Consider the following 18,242-nt stretch of genomic DNA (forward strand, 5'->3'; position numbering starts at 1 on the left):
TTTTATTTATTGACTGCATGGTACCTCATTTTCTATTTTTTTCTTTTTTTAAAATTATTTTAAACTTTGTAAAGATATAATTCACACACCATAAAATTTATCCATTTAAAGTCTACAATTCAGTGGGTTTTAACAAATTCACAGAGTTGTGCATCTACCACCATATTCAAATGTAGAACATTTTAATCAACATAGAAGTAAACCCTGTACCCACATCAGCCAATCCTTATCTCTCTCATCTTCCCCACATATGCTTCCTATTCCTCACCCCCAGCCACAGGCAATCACTCATCTTCCTGTCTCTGTAGACTTGCCTTCTCTGGACACTTTATCTAAATGAAATTATACAGTATGTGACTCTTGGTGACTGACTTCTTCCACTTACCATAATGTAATGTTTTCAAGGTTGATCTGTATTGTTGCATGTATCAGCTCTTCATTTTGTTTAATTGCTGAATAGTATTCTATTGTGTGGATATAATATATTTAATTTATTCATTAATCTGCTGATGAACATTTGGGTGTTTCCACTTTTTAGCTATCATAAATAATGCTGCTATAAACTTTGCATTTCCCTGTGGACAAACACTCTCATCTATATTAGGTATACATTTAGGATTGGAATTCCTGGGTCATATGGTAGCTACATGTTTAAGTTTTTAAGGAACTACCAGACCTTCTTCCAATGTGGCTATACCATTTTACATTCCCACTAGTATTGTACGGTTATTTAAACTTCTTTGTGTCTTCACCAACATATGTTATCTGACTCCTTGATTCTAGCCATTCTGGAGGGTGAGAAAAAGTATCACATCACAGTTTTGATTTATATTTCCCTGGTAACCACTTGGTGCCAAGTATCTTTCCATGTGCTTATTGGCCGTTTATATATCTTCTCTGGAGAAATGTCTTTTTAGACTCTATTTTAAAAATTAGACTCTTTGTCTTTTAATTATTGAGTTGTATAAATTCTTTGTATATTCTAGGTATGAATATCTGTCAAAGAAAAAATTGCAAGTCTGGACATTAGTAAGGAATGTCTTTATTAATATTGCAACAGGAAGAAGGGAGCTATGTCAATAGGAAAGTCTTTCTCACTATAAAATATCAAAACATCTCAGGCAGAAAGGGATATTTTTTATAAACAGAAACAAACAAGTGTAGAAGAAACCTGGTGTGAGGAGTGGAATAAGCCAGTGGCATGACTGGACAGTTAAGCTTGAAACGTTTTTCTCTGTGGTCAGGCAGTTCTCAGAAGAGATGTTCTTTGTTGAAGTGATTTTTTAAGCTCAGGAGGAAGTCAAGATCCAGGGGCTTTGGAAAAAAAGAGAAGCCTAAATACATTTTAGTCCAGTCGAGTTAATGGGTATTATATCCAGATTGGTCAGTGTGGACAAACAAGTCAAGTAATAATTTATGAGAAAAAGAATGGCAATCTTGAAGGTCTGTGTCTGGCCTTGTTATAGGTAAAGAAGGGAGGTTATCTTTGAGTCTTATCTAAATAATATGGGACAGGGTAATTCTTTGCAATAAGCTATTTCATGGAACACAAAATGGTCGTGGTTTTTCCTAATCACTCTTTGTTAGGAGAACAGGGCTTAGGTCAAATTCAACATTTTCATCTCTTATCAGATATCAGATTTGTAAATTTTTTTCCCACTCTACGGGTTGTTTTCTCTTCATAGATGGTGTTCTTAAAAGGGCTTTTAATGTGGACAAAGTGCATTTTATCTATTTTTCTTTTGTTTCTTTTTCATTTGTTTATATGTAAGAAACCATTGCCTAGTCTATGGTCATGAAGATTTACATCTATGTTTTCTTCTAAGAGTTTATAGTTTTAGCTTTACCTTAGGCTTTGATTTATTTTGAGTTAACTTTTGTATATGGTGTAAAGTAGGGGTACAGCTGCATTCTTTTGCATGTGTGTATCCTGCTCCAGCATAATTTGTGGAAAAGTCTACCTTCCATTGATTTGTTTTGGCATCCTTTAAAAAATCAATTGGCTGAATATTAGAAGTTTAATTTTTAATTCTCCATTCTCCATTCTGTCCCATTGATATCTATGTCCATTGTTATGCCAGTACCAGACTGTCTTGATTACTATAGCTTTGTTGTAAGTTTTGGAATCCGGAAGCATGAGTCCTCCAAAGGCATTCTGTTTTTTTCAAGATGTTCTGGCTATTTTGGGTCTCTTGAATTTTTGTGTGAATTTGAGGATTAACTTATAAAATTTCTGCAAAAAGTCAGCTGAAATTTTGACATGACTTGGATTAAATCTGTAAATCAATTTGGAGACTGTTATTATCTTAACAATATTAAACTTTTTTAATACATGAACAAGGGATGTCTTTGTATTTATTTAGGTCTTTAATTTCTTTCAACAATGTTTTGAAGTTTTAAAAGCATAAGTTTTTTTTTACATTTCATTTCATAAATTGAAAGCATTTTATCCCCTTTCATGCTACTGTAAATGAAATTGTTTCATTAAAATATTTTTTGATATATTAATTGCTATTATATTACATATAATACAACTAATTTTTGTATATTGATTTTCTTATGCCCTGTAGCTTTTTGAATTGATTTATTAATTGATATGGTTTGGCTATGTCCCCATCCAAATCTTGTCTTGAATTGTAGCTCCCGTAATTCCCACACGTCACAAGAGGGACCCATTAGGAGGTAATTGAGTCATGGGGGCAAGTTTTTCCTGTGCTGTTCTTATGGCAGTGAATAAGTCTCAGGAGATCTGATGGTTTAATAAATGGGAGTTCTCCTGCACAAGCTTCTTTGCCTGCCACCATGTAAGATGTGACTTTGCTCTTCCTTTGCCTTCCCCATGAGTGTGAGGCCTCCCCAGCCATGTGGACCTGCGAGTCAATTAAACCTCTTTCCTTTATAAATTACCCAGTCTCAGGTATGTCTTTATTAGCAGTGTGAGAACAGACTAATAAATTAATTCCAATAAATTTTCAGTGTATGTTTCAGGATTTTTTTCTATACAAAGTTCATGTTATCTGCAACTAGATAGAATTTTCTTTCTTTCTTTCCATTCTGCATGCATTTTGTGTTTTTTCCTCACTAATTGCCCTGGATGCCCAATACAGTATGAATATAAATGTCAGCAGTGAACATCCTCGCCTTGTCCCTCGATCTTATGGAAAAACATTCAGTCTTTCATTATTAAGTATGTTGCTAATGCAAATATTTTTGTAGGTGCTCTTCATCACGTTTAGGAAGTTCCTTTCTATTCCGAGTTCACTGAGTGTTTTTGTTCACTTGCTTCTTTTTTAATTATAAAGGGGTGTTGAATTTTGTCCAATAATTTTCTGTGCCTATTGAATTCATGTAGTTTACATACTTAAGTCTATTGAAATGATGTATTACATAGATTTTTAAATGTTAAACCAATCTTTCTTTACCATGTTAATTTTCACTTACTTGTACATTTCCAATATTCTTTCTGTTATCAATTCTTAATTATATCCTATTGTGATTAGAGAACATACTTGGTGTGGTTTCCATCCCTTTAAATATACTGATGCTTGTTTTATGGCCAAGTGTATGGTCTCTTCCATAGAATCTTTCATGTACTCTTCAGAAAAATGTGTATTTTGCTGTTATTGGGTGGAATGTTTGTAATGTCATTAGGTCTTCTGGGTATGCAGTGTTGTTCAAGTCCTGTTTCTTTGTTGATCTGCTAGTTATTCCATTCATTATTGAAAGTGAAGTATTGGAGTCTTCAACTGTTTTCATTGAATTGTTTATTTTCCCTTAAATTCTTTTTTTTTTTAATTTTTATTTATTTTATTTTAGAGATGAGGTCTCACTATGTTGTCCAGGCTGGTCTCAGACTCGGGCTCAAGTGGTCCTCTCGGTTGAACCTTCCAAAGTGTTCAGATTACAGGAGTGAACCACCATGCCTGGCTTTTCTCCCGTAAATTCTGTCATTACTTTTTATGCATTTTGTGGCTCAGTTGCGAGGAGAATATATGTTTATAATTGTTATATTTTCCTGAAGGATTTATTGTTTTAACATTATAGAATGTCCCTCTTTATATCTAGAACTGTTTTCTTATTTTAAAGTCTATTTTTCCGATGTTAGTATAGCCACTCCAGCTTTCTTATCATTACTATATGCATATATATATCATTTTCCATACTTTTTCTTTTAATCTATTTGTATCTTTGATGTATTTTTGATGCATGATCTATTTGTATCTTTGATGTATACATGTCTTATTTAGGCAACATATAGTTGGATCTTTATTTTAATTCAGTCTGAAAGCTCTGTCTTTTGATCGCATGGTTCTATTCATTTAAATTTAATGTCATTATTGGTATAGTTGAATGTATGTTTGCCATTTTACTTTTTGTTTTCTGCTTCATATCTTTTTGTTGCTCTATTCCTCATTTAGTGCATTTTTGCATTAAGTGAATATTTTATTTATTTTTTTAGAGGCAGAATCTTATTTTCTAGCACAGAATGTTACTTCCTTTAATAATGTTTTCTCTGTGTTTTTTGAGAGTTTTTTTGTGGTTACTCTGTGGGTTACTATATATATTTTAACTTTTACTAACTTAATTCCAGTGAGATAAAAAAGTTTTACTTTCATATAACCCTAATCTCTCTTTCCTTTTTTGTGCTATTATTATTTCTACATTTATTGCAAACCCTGTAATACATTGTTATAATTATTACTTTATATAATTGTATGCCTACTAATAGAAGCTGAGTAAAGGACAACAAGCATATATTTGTAGAGTTTGTTATATTAGCCTTCTAATTTATTATTTCTAGTTCTTTTCATTTTCCTGTAGATGAACTTTACCCTCTGGTGCTACTTTCTTACTCCAATACACAATTGTTCCTACCTATATCCTTTGTGCAGTTATTGTCAAATATATTATGTTTCTATATTTCATAGGTCTAACAATACAATTATATACATATAGTTTTATACAATTGCTTTTAAATTAGTTAAGAGACGGAATGCTAATTTATACCTTTTTCGTAATTACTTAAGTACTTAGACTATTGCTTCTTTTCTTAATTTTTTACTGATTCTTTCTTCTGCTTGCTCAGACCTGGTACTTAGACCCTCTAGTGAATATTTAAATTTCAGTTATTGTAATTCTCAACTACTTTTCCATAATTTATATCTTTTTAAATGTGCTTTATTTGCTGAATTATATTTCTGATATTTTCCTTTAGATTTTTTTTTTAATTTTTAAAATTGTAATTAGGGATACATGTGGTTTTGATTACATGGATGAATTGTATAGTGAGGAAGTCTGAGATTTTCGTGCACCCATCACTTGAGTAGTGTACATTGTGCCCAATATGTAGTTTTTCCTTCCTCACCTTCCTTTTACCCTCCCCCACTTCTGAGTTTCCAGTGTCCATTATACCACTCTTGATGTCTTTGGGTACTCATAGCTTAGTTCCCACTAATAAGTGAGAACATACTGTATTTGTTTTTCCATTTCAGAGTTACTTTACTTAGCATAATGACCTCCAGTTCCATTCAAGTTGCTGCAAAATACATTGTCATTCTTTTTCACGGTTGAGTAATATTCCACAGTGTATAAATAACACATTTTCTTTATCCATTCATGTACTAATGGGCACTTAGGATGATTTCATATCTTTGCAATGTTGAATTGTGCTCCAACAAACATTTGTGTGCAGGTGTCTTTTTGACTTCTTTTCCTTTGAGTAGATACCCAGTAGTAGAATTGCTATATAAAATGGTAGATCTACTTTCACTAAATAGTTCTTTGAGAAACCTCTATACTGTTTCAATAGAGGTTGTACTAATTTACCATCCCACCAACACTGTGTAAGCATTCTCTTCTCACCACATCCATGCCAACATCTATTGTTTTTGACTTCTTAACAATGCCCATTCTGGCTGGGGTAAGGTGACACCTCATTGTGGTTTAATTTACATTTACCTGATAATTAGTGATGCTGAGCATTTTTTCCTATGTTTACTGGCTATTTGTACATCTTCTTTTGAGAAATGCCTGTTCACATCACTGACCCACTTTTAAATGAGATTCTTTGTTTTTTTCTTGCTTATTTGCTTGAGTTTCTCGTATATTCTGGATATTAGTGTTTTGTCAGATGCAGAGAGGAAATATCTGTTTACTCTGATGATTATTTCTTTTGCTGTGCATAGCTTTTTGGTTTGATTATATCTCATTTATTTATTAATTTTTGTTGCATTTCCTTTTGGGGTTTTAGTCATAAAATTTTTGTCTATGTCAATGTACAGGGGAGTCTTACCTCAGTTTTATTCTAGAATTTTTATGGTTTTGGGGCTTAGATTTAAGTCTTTAATTCATCTTGAGTTAAGTTTTGTATGTGGTGAGAGACAGGGATCTAGTTTCACTCTTCTACATGTGGTTATCCAATTCTCCCAGCACCATTTATTAAATAAGATATCCTTTCCCCAATTTATGTTTTTGCATGCTTTGTCAAGGATCACTTGGTTGTTAGTATTTGCCTTCATTTCTGGGTTCTCTGTTCGCTTCCATTGGTCTATCTATTTACTTTTATACTATTACGATGCGGTTTTGGCTACTATAAACTTGTAGTATAATTTGAAGTCAGGTAATGTGATGCCCCAGATTTGCTCTTTTTGCTTAAGATTGTTTTGGCTGTTCAGGCTCTTTATTGGTTCCATATGAATTTCAGGATTACTTTTCTACTTCTGTGAAAAATGATGTTGATATTTTGATAGGAATTACATTGAATCTGTAGATTGCTTTGTACAATATAGTCAGTTTCACGATATGGATTCTTCCAATCTATGAGCATGGGATGTATTTCCATTAGCTTGTGCCATCTGATTGCTTTCAGCCATGCTTTGTAGTTCACCTTGCAGAAATCGTTCACTTCTTTGGATATTTTATTTTATTTTTTGTAGCTGTTGTAAAAGCAATTGAGTTCTTGATTTGATTCTCAGCTTGATTGTTGCTAGTGTGTAGCAGTGCTACTGTCTTGTTTACATTGATTTTGTAACCTGAGACTTTACCGAATTCATTTATCAGATCTAGGAGTCTTTTGGAGGGGTATTCTAGAGTTTTCTATGTTAAGATCATCAGCAAACAGAGATAGTTTGTCTTCCTCTTTTCCAGTTTGGATGCCCTTTGTTTCTCTCTCTTGCCTGATTGTTCTGGCTAGGACTTATCTTTAGTTCCTTATATATGCTTTCCTTTAGCTCTTTTAGCATATTTTAAATAACTGATTTAAGTATTTTTCTAGTAAGTTTTATGTCTGGACTTCCTAAGGGACAGCTTTTATTAATTACTTGCTTTTTTCCTTAGGTATGTACCGTAGTTTTTAAAAATTTCTTTTTATGCCTTGTGATTTTTTTATTGTTAAAGATTGGACATTTTGAGTATTATAATGTAACAGCTCTATAAATCAGTTTTTCTTTCTTCCTAGGATCATATTACTTCTTGGTGTAGTAGTCATTTGTTTAGTGACTTTTTTGAACCAATTGTGTAAAGTCTGTACTTTTTGTCATGTGTGTTCACTGTAGTTTATGTTCCATTAGTGATCAGCTACTCATCCAACAGAGATATCATATATACCTGAAAGAAAAAAAAAAAAAAATGCTGAGTCTTTGCAAATGGGCTCTGTGTATTGGGGGCATGTCTGGGTGATTTACAATCCTGATTTAACTTTCACTTCTGGCTTGCGCAGGGTCTGAAGGTCAGGCACAGAATAGGTGAAAAGTCAACATATTCTCAAGGCTTTTCTGACTATCCAGTCCTGGGCATGTGGGTGGACTCCTAGGCTTTTAGGATATGTTATAGCTTTTCAATGCCTTTATTCTTCCCAAAGAATCCTATTCTTTAGCCTTTCCTCTCAAGCTTTTGGTGAGTTTGTTTTTCATCCCAGTGATTATCTATTGCCCAGGGAGCAACAACAAATATGTTTGCCTCTGTTTTCAACAGAGGTCCTGTGGTTAGCTGCTTCAGACCTAGGAGACTGTCAAGTGAGTTGAAATAAAGACAACCCCTTTGAGCCAGTCCTCCAGGGCGCCTCTAGACAGGATGAGCAACCAACCACAGTTCTTTGTAAAAGAGATCTGTTCTGCTTCCTCTGGTACTAGTATCTGTGCTGGGACTGTAAACTCTTTTCTTCAAGGTTGTTGCCAGGCTGAGGAGCAGGAGATAGGAACAGGGGAAATTAAAAGACCACAAAGCTTGCTATTCTTACTGAGATTCTGGAGATTTTTCTTGATTAAACATTTTGCCCTGCTTGTTACCGGCTCTTGGTTTGTTCCAGAGATCTAAATAGTTGCTTCTGACAGTTTTTACCAGCTTTTTTATTGCCTTTTTGGAGCAGTGGACTTTGCAGTTTCCTATTTTGCCATTTTCTCTGAAATCCCATAACCAAAATTTTGATTGCATTGATTTCTCTATTTTATATGTTCCCCTACTTTATTGATATCAGCTATGATCTTTATTATCCTCTTTCTTCTATTTTGTTGGATTTGATTTAATTTCTTTTTTATATTCTTCAGATAAAATTTTAGATCTTTGACTTTTCAACCTTTCTTCTTTTCTAATAAATGTCTTTAAGATTAGAAATTCCCCTTTAAGTAGTATTCCAGGAATCTTGGTTTATGGTATCATTCATTATCTATTAACTAATATAGTTTTAGGGATAAAAAGAGAGAACTAATAAAATAATAGATTAATTCTAAATAACACAGGAAAGGAGAAGCAAGGAATATGAAACAACTGAGTCAAGTTCAAAGTAAATGATAAAATGGCAGATATAAACCAGCCTTATCAGTCATTACATAATATGTAAATGGACTCAATTCTTCAAGTATGTGAAGATTAAGATAGTCAGACTGAAAAAGGAACTATGGGATGCTTATAAGAAAGAGCTACTCCATTGCAAACGTTAACCAAAGGAAAGTTGATGTAGTCACACTAATAATATACAAAATAAACTGCAAGGCAACAAGCACCAGTAGAACTAGAGGCATTCTGTAAGTGTGTTAACTGACCAGAAGGATATTAGTACATGTCTATGTACGCCCCCAAAAACAAAATACATAAATCAGTAATTGCCAGAACTTAAAGAAAAGCAATACATAACCAACGTGGAAGACTTTAATAAACTCCTTAACTAATGAAACAAGAAGATAATAAAAAGAAGAATTATATAGATATGGACAGGACACCTAATAAAAGACCTAACAGATATAAAGAAAACGTTGCATCCAACAGCTACAAAGGCTCCTTTCTTCTTCAAGTATGTAGAATCATTTACTGAGATTGACTATACATTGTACCATAAACAAATCTCAACAAATTTCACAGGATTAAAGTAATTCAGAGTAGACTCTCTGACCACAGTGGAATTAAGCTAGGAATTGGTAGAAAATCCCCTACTGTTCAAAAATTAAACAATTCACTTCTAAATAATCCATGTGTCGAGAGGAAGTCACACTTGAAATTATAATGTATTTTGATCTGAATAATAAAATACACCACAGGTGGACCTCTCTAGCATCTAGCAACCAGAGCTTAACCCTTGCCCAGAAGTTGGTCTTAAGGAGCCTGCTCCGGCATTAAGGTCATGTATGTTCTGATTGTTTCAAGTTCGCCCTTCGCCACACGTTAACAATTTAGATTACATCCCCTGCCCCACTGCCTTGTTGGAGCCATGACTTTAAATCTTCTACACAACCAGCATACTGCTCTTAGCCCAGTGTGCATGCGGTAAGCTTCTTTTGGCCACAACTATCTATTAACCATTTCTGGTTATTCTTGGTAGTAATGTCTTTGCAAAGTGGAAAATATTCTTTAATTCTAAGCAAGGACAAAAGTGTTTAAAGCTTTATAAGGCTTTAGTCATCCGAAGAACTAATTCATGTGATTATTCATCTTTTTCTGCCCTTGCAAATCAGCACCTCAGAGATATCTAGACACTCTTGACTTCCAAAGGACAAGCTTCTTGCAAATGAACAATTTCAATTGCTATATCCATAGACCCACTCAACATACCCTCAAGTAGCATACTTAACATGAAAGTCTGTTTAATTGCCAGTAAATAGTAGAATAATCTTTTAAAACAATGTAGCAAACACGATTAATTGAAATAATCTTAATGTGTTTCATGTGGTAATAACCACTTATGTAAGATTAACACCATAGAAAGAAAAGACAAGGAGAGAGGTAGTGGTGTGTTCCTGTAATGGCAGGCTTTGCAGTAAATCCTTCTGTTGTTTCCCTTGCTGGTCATTTTTGTTTCCTTTGTAAGTTTTTCAGCTAAATGAAATAAGGAATTATTACCTGATAAATAGTCGGTGAAACTGAATAATTGGTAGTGTATTTATTATCTTAGTGCTTTGAATTAAGTGTGTGGAATGGGAATTCAAAAGCTGGAGCATAAGACAACACTTCAGAGGGAAGATGTTTTGCACAGGAACTTCTTTAGGAAGAAAACTAAAGATTCATTCATTCATTCATCCAACAATTCAATATCCCATTAAATCAGTGGTGATGCTTGAAGCTAATGGTTTTATCTGACTGTACCCCAAAGTCATCTGAACCTAGAATTTGTATCTAAGGTAACAATACAATGAAGAAAATAACTCAATAATCTAAAGCACCTGCTTTGTACCAAACACTCTCTTACATTCTCTCTTGTGTCTCTTTCGATGGCTCTGTGAGACAGGTAGCATCCATTCCACTTTAAGGACCAAGAAGCCCACACTCAGAGATGTGAACTGGCTGCATTACTAGTTAACATTCAGGGAGAATTCCCACCATGCCCCTGGGCTCCAGGGTCTTATCCTTTCCCTGAACCACAATTGCAGCAAGCATAGACCCCATAGGTTGAAGGTGGATCAGAAAGAAGGGAATGTTTAGATTGTATCAGGGTTTGGTTTAAACATGCATGATGAGATGACAGAGGTGGAGACAACTGCCTTTGAAAGTGCAGTTTACACTTTATAGTTTCCAAGAGGGAGGCCACACCACGCACAGCCACACGGGGACCACCAGGTTGGTCAGAAAGCAGAAGGAGCCAGCAGGGAGCAGGGCTCAGAGACTTAACTGTGATGCCCACAGGAAAGAATGGGCAAGGCAGGGCCGGAAAGCTTAAGATTCTAGTACTGAGCTTATCAGGGTGGTCTCTAATTGTCTGATACCTGGCCGACACGGTCTGTTTGTGTCCCCACACAAATCTCATGTTGAATTGTAGCTCCCATAATTCCCATGTGTTGTGGGAGGGAGCTGGTGGGAGATAACTGAATCATGAGGGCTGCTTCCCCCATGCTGTTCTCGTGGTGGTGAAGAAGTCTCATGAGATCTGATGTTTTTTACGGGGTTTCCCCTTTCATTTGATTCTCATTCTCTCTTACCTGCTGCCATGTCAGACATCCCTTTGCTTTTCCTTCGTCTTCCACCATGATTGTGAGGCCTCCGTAGCCATGTGGAACTGTGAGTCAATTAAACTTCTTTCCTTTCTAAATGACCCAGTCTCGGGTATGTCTTTATCAGCAGTGTGAGAACAGACTAATACACTGACCCTGGGGTAATTTAGGGCAGGGGAAGTGTTGGCCTGGTGCATGGAAATTACATAAAGAACAGGGTTTGGAATGTGTGATTTGGAGTGGGTGGTTCATACAGGAAAGGGACACTCACAGGTCAGTTATTTGCTGTCTCTAGGAATTCTCCCTGGGAAGGATAGTCGCTTCAGGATTAGCAAAGACCTAAGGTTGTCAAAGCAACACAAAACACAGAAAATTTATAAAAACATAGATGATAGAGAGACATCTATAATTTATATTTGGATGGTAATGAAATCAGGACTTTCCACCTAAAGCTCTCTTCAGAAGCAACCACAGAGGGCCTGGAGATGGAGCACAACCCTGCTGTGCTTCTGCTGCAGCTGTGGACACTCCGGCAAGTGGAGGAAATCCAGCAGGTGCATTTTCACGGCAGACAGCAGGAGTGTTCCAGGCATGTTGGAGGAAGAATCAGTGACTATCTTAGGTTGGGTTTCCCAGACCCTGAACCAACGTCTTTATGTAGGCAGTTTATTTGAGAGGTGATCCTAGAAGTGAGAAAGTAGGGAAAGTGGGAGGGGGAATAGAAAAAGTCCAATCTAAGATGCACTACAGACAGGGCTATGTTTGTGGGCATATGAGGCTCAATCCTACAGGAGACTCTTAGAGGAACCATTGCAGCATGGCCCAGAATTGTCCCCTACCCCAAGATGAGGAGGCTGGGCATTCTGTCACTAGCTCCCAGCCACCACTCTTTGAGAGTTGTCCCAAGAAAGGATGAAGTGGGCACTAATGCCTCTATTTCTGGGCCATACTTGCATTCAGGTGGGCAGGCTCTTAAAGTGTAGAGCAAGAAGAGGAGAGGTGCAGGCATTTGAGGGGAGAATCACAGCTATCACAACTCAGGTGGCCTGAGGGCATCTGGGGGAAGGTATCAAGAGGGTTCGCTATAGGAACAGAAGAACGAAACAGATGGTCTCTTTTTGAAGAACATGGATACATTGATTTCATTCTCATCCATCCAGGTCATAAAGTGTTTGGAAAGCAATAGTTATGACTACTGGCTTTCCTGTTTCGTCTCAGGACCAAAAAATTGATGTGTTTCTCCTGAGCCTTTCATGGCTTATAGTTCTGTGTACACTACAAATTATGTAATTCTTAGTGTTCCCTCTGTGTGTCAGCTAAAAAAACAGAAGCTTAGAACCAAAATTTATGCCTTACCTCCACCAAGTGTAGAGATAGTGTAGAAATTGCTGTTTTATATTTATTTCAAGATCTCCTTATAATCTTACTCTCACTGTTATCTTTTTATTCTGAATTTAAATCTATGATTTGTTGCTATATTTTATATAACTTTACAAGATGTCCTGACTCTTGAACAAAATTCTTGTGCTAGGGAAAAATGTTGGTTGCAAATGTCAGACACCTAACTCAGAGTATGTTAAACAACAACAACAAAGAATGTTTTGGCTTACATAACTGGGAAAATGAGGAAAATGTCTTGCTCCAGGCATAGTTGGATCCAGAAATTCAAATAACATCATTCATATTTTCTTTCTCTCAACTCTCTCTCTTCCTCCCTCTCTTCCTCTCCCTTTATTACTTTTCAATTACCTCTCTCACCTCTTTCAACTTTCCTCTGTGTTGACTTCACTCTCAGTAGGATTATCCCATTTAGTATTAGTCTGTTCTCAAGCTGCTAATAAAGACATACCCGAGACTGGATAATTTATAAAGGAAAGAGGTTTAATGGACTCACAGTTCCACATGGCTGGGGAGGCCTCACACTCATGGTGGAAGATGAAAGAAGAGAAAAGACACATCTTACATGGCAGCTAGCAAGAGAGAATGAGAATCAAGTGAAAGGGGAAACCCCTTAAAAAACCATCAGATCTCATGAGACTTCTTCACTACCATGGGAATGGTATGAGGGAAACCACCCCCAGGATTCAATTATCTCCCACCAACTCCCTCCCACAACACATGGGAATTATGGAAGCTACAATTCAAGATGAGATTTGGGTGGGGACACAGCCAAACCATATCAGTGACATAGAATGACCACTGCTCTAGATTCAGGTCGAAGTTACAATTGATGAATCCGGAACTGCAATAAAAACAAAGGAAGTCACCTTTTCCTTGGGAGCTTGAGCAAGTTTCCTTGATGGGCTCTGCTGAGTTCTGCTTAAGTTAACTTTGTGCTTCTGTGATGGAGTCTTTAGTACTAGAGACACTTGCGATGGGTACCCGATCAGAAGAAGAAGAAGGGGAGAGGGAAAAAGTGCTATATAGACACAAATGAGCTGCCTCAGTTTACAGCCATAAGAAATACATTGTCTGATAGGCAGATGTAGTAGCCAGGGGGTGAAGGAGAGAAGTGGGAGAGAAACGTGTGTCGTGTGTTGACTACTTACATTTACTAGACCATGTGCTGAGCATTTTACGTGGGGTATGCCATTTAATCCTCAAAAGAACCTTGTGACACAAGGTCAATTCCTATTCACAGTTTAAAAATGGTAAAAATGAGGCACAGCTAGGAAGTGATGAGGATAGGATTCAAAGACTCGCAGGTTGGCTCTAAAACTAGGACTGTTAGCCACCATGGAAGAGCTGGTTTGGGCAGCAGAAGAGATGGAAAGGCTATTCATTCAGAATGCTATTGGATGGGTGAAGGTGGGATAGAGAACCAGGCTACTTTTGAACATGGTAAGTTTGAAATGCCTTAGAGGCATCCATGCAGAGTCAGGGGTAGAGAGTTAAATACATGTGCATGGAGTGTTAAGGAGAGATTTGGGCCACAGATAAAACTTTCGAGGCAGTGAAGCCATGGGCAGGTACCAGCTCTCCTGGACAGAGGAGTCTGTGTGAGAGAGAACAACAGACTCAAGCCTTCAGTACCTTTAACATTGCATGGCCAATTAGAGGAGACATAAAAGAATTTTCCAGGAAAAGAAAAAAAGAGAGAGTATTGATTAACAGAAGTACAGGGAAGAGTGTTTCAGAAGGAAGGCAGGGTCTATAGTGTCAAATAAATACTGCTTTGATAAGATAAAAATTGAAAAAGTCCCTTGGCATGAGGGCATGGTTACCATAACAAAATTGTTTCACTGACTGAAGGGAGGCAGACCAGATCAGAGTGAGTCAGGAGTAGGTGGATGTGTGGGTGTGAATAAAGGGACTTAGTGAGTATACACGGCCTCTTCCAAAGATTTGAAAAATCAAAACAGAAGGGTGCCAAGGAAGATGTGGGGGATGGGAAAGAGGATTTAACGTGTTAGAAAGTTATGGGTTCAGTTTGAATAGGAAGTGTCAGTATAAACTCATCTTCTGTTTTCTTTCCTTAAACACATATTTTCTAGCTCTGTTCACTGAAAAAGCATAGGAGCCTAGGAGCAATGACGCCCCAATAGCAAAAGACATCCTGCCATCCAGAGCATGGGTGTTAAATACTGTTTGCCCCAAAAAGGAATCAGAGATTCTTACAGAAAGGGGCATTTTCAGGTCTGGAGTGGGAAACATTTAATATGATTCTAGGACTTCTTGTGCCTGAAGGCAAGGAAGCATTCAAAGACCAATGGGTCATGTCAAAAAAACATGGGACACAAAAGGAGGGGGTCCTTTTGACCAGCAATAGGACAATTTAGGGCACTGGGGAGGCTGTTAATGAAGTAATGGGAATCTGCAAAAAGGGAGAGAAGTAAGGAAGGAGATGTCTGATAAGTGGGGAGGAGATGGGGATGGTGATATGGCTTGGCTCTGTGTCCCCACCCAAATCTCATCTCCAGTTGTCATCCCCAGGTGTCAAGTGAGGGTACTGGTGGCAGATGATTGGATCATGGGGGAAGTTTCCCCCATGCTGTTCCTGTGACAGTGAGTGAGTTCTCATGAGAGCTGATGGTTTTAAGAAGTATTTGGCAGTTCCCATTTTGCTCCTCTCTCCCTCCTGTTGCCACCTAAGACTTGCCTTGCTTCCCCTTCACCTTCTGCCATGATTGTAAGTTTCCTGAGGCCTCCCTAGCCATGCAGAACTGTAAGTCAATTAAACCTCTTTCCTTGATAAATTACCCAGTCTCAGGTGGCATCTTTATAGCAGTGTGAGAACGGACTAATACAGATGGTAAGTAGACAGGAGATTCTGATGAAGTCTTGAGACATGTGGAGGGGGAAGAGTTGAGTGCAGGAGATGGAAGGAGGAGGAGGGTTTGATGATGATGGGGACTGAAGAAACAGTGACTGGTGGTGTGGGACAACTTAGCATAATGGCAGCAAGGCATAAAGGGATGACAAGGTAGACAAGAAGCTGAGAAATGTTGGACAATATAAGGAAGGTATCTTAGTTTCCTTAAGCTGCCATGACACTGTCACGGACTGAGTGACTTAAACAGTAGACAATTTTATCACAGTTCTGAAGGCCAGAAGTCCAAGATCAAGGTGCCATCAGGATTGCATTTCTGTGAGGGCTTTCTTCCTGGCTTATGGATGGCTGCATTCTCATTGTGTCTTCAATGTGGGCTTTCCTCTGTGCATGCAAGGAGAGACAGAGACAGACAGACAGACAGACAGACAGACACACACACACACACAGAGAAAGAGAGAGAGACAGAGAGACAGAGAGAGAGAGAGAGACAGAGAGACAGAGAGAGAGAGAGAGAGAAAGATCCACTCTTTTCCTCTTCTTACAAGGACATCTTTCCTGTTAGATTAGGGTTCTACTCTTATGACCTCACTTAAACTTCCTTACCTCCAAATATAGTCACATTGGAGGTTAGGGCTTTAACATATGAATTTTAGGGAACACAATTTAGTCCATAACAGAAGAAAAAGCATCCAAAGGCCAGTGTGTTGGATGGGTCTCTCTAGGAAGGATAAAGTCAGAAAACTGGCTAGGAGGCAAAGACTTGGGTCAGTCAGAGTGAGTGAGCAGGACCTGAGAGGCAGAGAGCAGTTGAGCAAAACCAGTACGGACTTAGGGGACTGGAAATTGTCCCAAGAAGGCAGATGGGTCTGAAATCTGTAATGGGGATTGAGGAAGAGGCCAAGTCCACCCCGATCCTGAGACTCCTAGCATGCATGCCAGAAGTGCCTCTGTGCTCTGCCATTCCCATTCTGTGTTTGGTTACATGGCATATGTCAGAGGAATAGAAGCAACGGAAGTGTATTTTCCCAATCAACGTGATTTGGAATCTTGCCTTTAAAGTGAACTTTTCAAGTTTGCTGGTGTGAGGTTAAGGATGAGACATGGAGGTGGAGAACCTCCTTTTCCTCGTATGCACCACCCACGCTTTCATGTTCTTTAATTGTTATTCTCTCCTGAGTGCTGGTGATATTTAGAAGTCTGGGCCATGTTTTCTGTAGCAATTATGTGAATTTGGTTAAATGGCCTCCCTGTTTACAAATGCTGGTCCAAGAAGAAAGGTGTCAGGAGGCATCTCTTAATTATGCTGCCATAGGCAAACTTCTGGGAGTTGGATTGGACAATTTGGCCTTCTGGCTTTTTTTCTGACTCGGGGGCTTTCTTTAAATATACAGGAGGTATGCAAGCATTTCCTGTGCCTGTGAAGTATTTCCAGGCATTAATTATTTTCATTATTAGCTTCACTCCATTGCACTCACTCATCAAACTAATTTCTTTGAAGTATGAGGATGAAATTTCAAATTGGGCGTTCAAGTCCTTTTAATTGCACTTGAAGTGAGAATTGGCTGTGGGGTCTGTATTTGGAAGCATGAGGGGCTTCTGCCACACAAGATAAATCAAAACTAAGGCAGCTCTGAGCCTTTTCTAATAACACGGCATGGAAAAGAGAATGGGAGAGAAAAAAAGTGACAAATCAACACAATTAAATCTGAAATTGCTGGCTTCCAAAATGAATTCATTCTTGTGAGTCAACATTGTTTTGATTTTTAGATTAGGTTTGTTTTTCAAACCCATGTTTTCCCCAGACTGATTATTTTTGGTATTTTGTACACACTTGTGAATTTCCAACAGAATGTTAATATCCCTGACCTATTTCCTGCCTCTGTCTGTATTGTGAGAGCAGCCGCGTCAGTGTCTGAGATCACAATAGAGACCTCAGTTTCCAGAGGTTTCACTGTTCTCCAAGATCTATAACTGCACCACCAAAATTTAATGGGCAGAGCCAAAGAATGAGGTCCAGTTTTATGTTTAGGGAGCATATGTTCCAGAGGGGATGAATGGCAGTAATATGCATACACAATGGGCTCCTGGGCTGTTATAATGGGAGGAAGGAAATGAAGACAAGTATTAGAGACATTGAAAGGAAGGCTGACATCCAGCCTTAGCCAGAGGCCTTCGTTCAGTCTTTGTCATGAAAGAGCCCTTGGAGTTGGGGCTTAAAGGGTGCATGGGGTTGTGTGAGAGCCAGGAAGATCTTCCAATGCCTGGGTCGGATTGTGCCGGGTCACTGTAAGCCTGAGACTAAAGCTTAGAGGTGCGATGAGATCTCTCACCTTCTCATTTCCTAAAGCTTTTTGTCTATCTCATGTAAAACTTTTTATCTTTCCCAGTATGTAGGTTGCAGCCTAGGAAGAGATTTATGGAGCTCCTCTGCACTGTCCAATATGACTGTCTCTGCAGATGCATGAGACCCATCCCTTGAATGCTGTAATTTAATTATCAGAAAACGCGAAGTGGATTTGTTATTCTGTGGGCTCTGTGAAGAAGATGGAATCAAT

This window comes from Rhinopithecus roxellana, chromosome 12, assembly GCF_007565055.1.
Source record: "Rhinopithecus roxellana isolate Shanxi Qingling chromosome 12, ASM756505v1, whole genome shotgun sequence".
NCBI classification, from domain to species: domain Eukaryota; kingdom Metazoa; phylum Chordata; class Mammalia; order Primates; family Cercopithecidae; genus Rhinopithecus; species Rhinopithecus roxellana.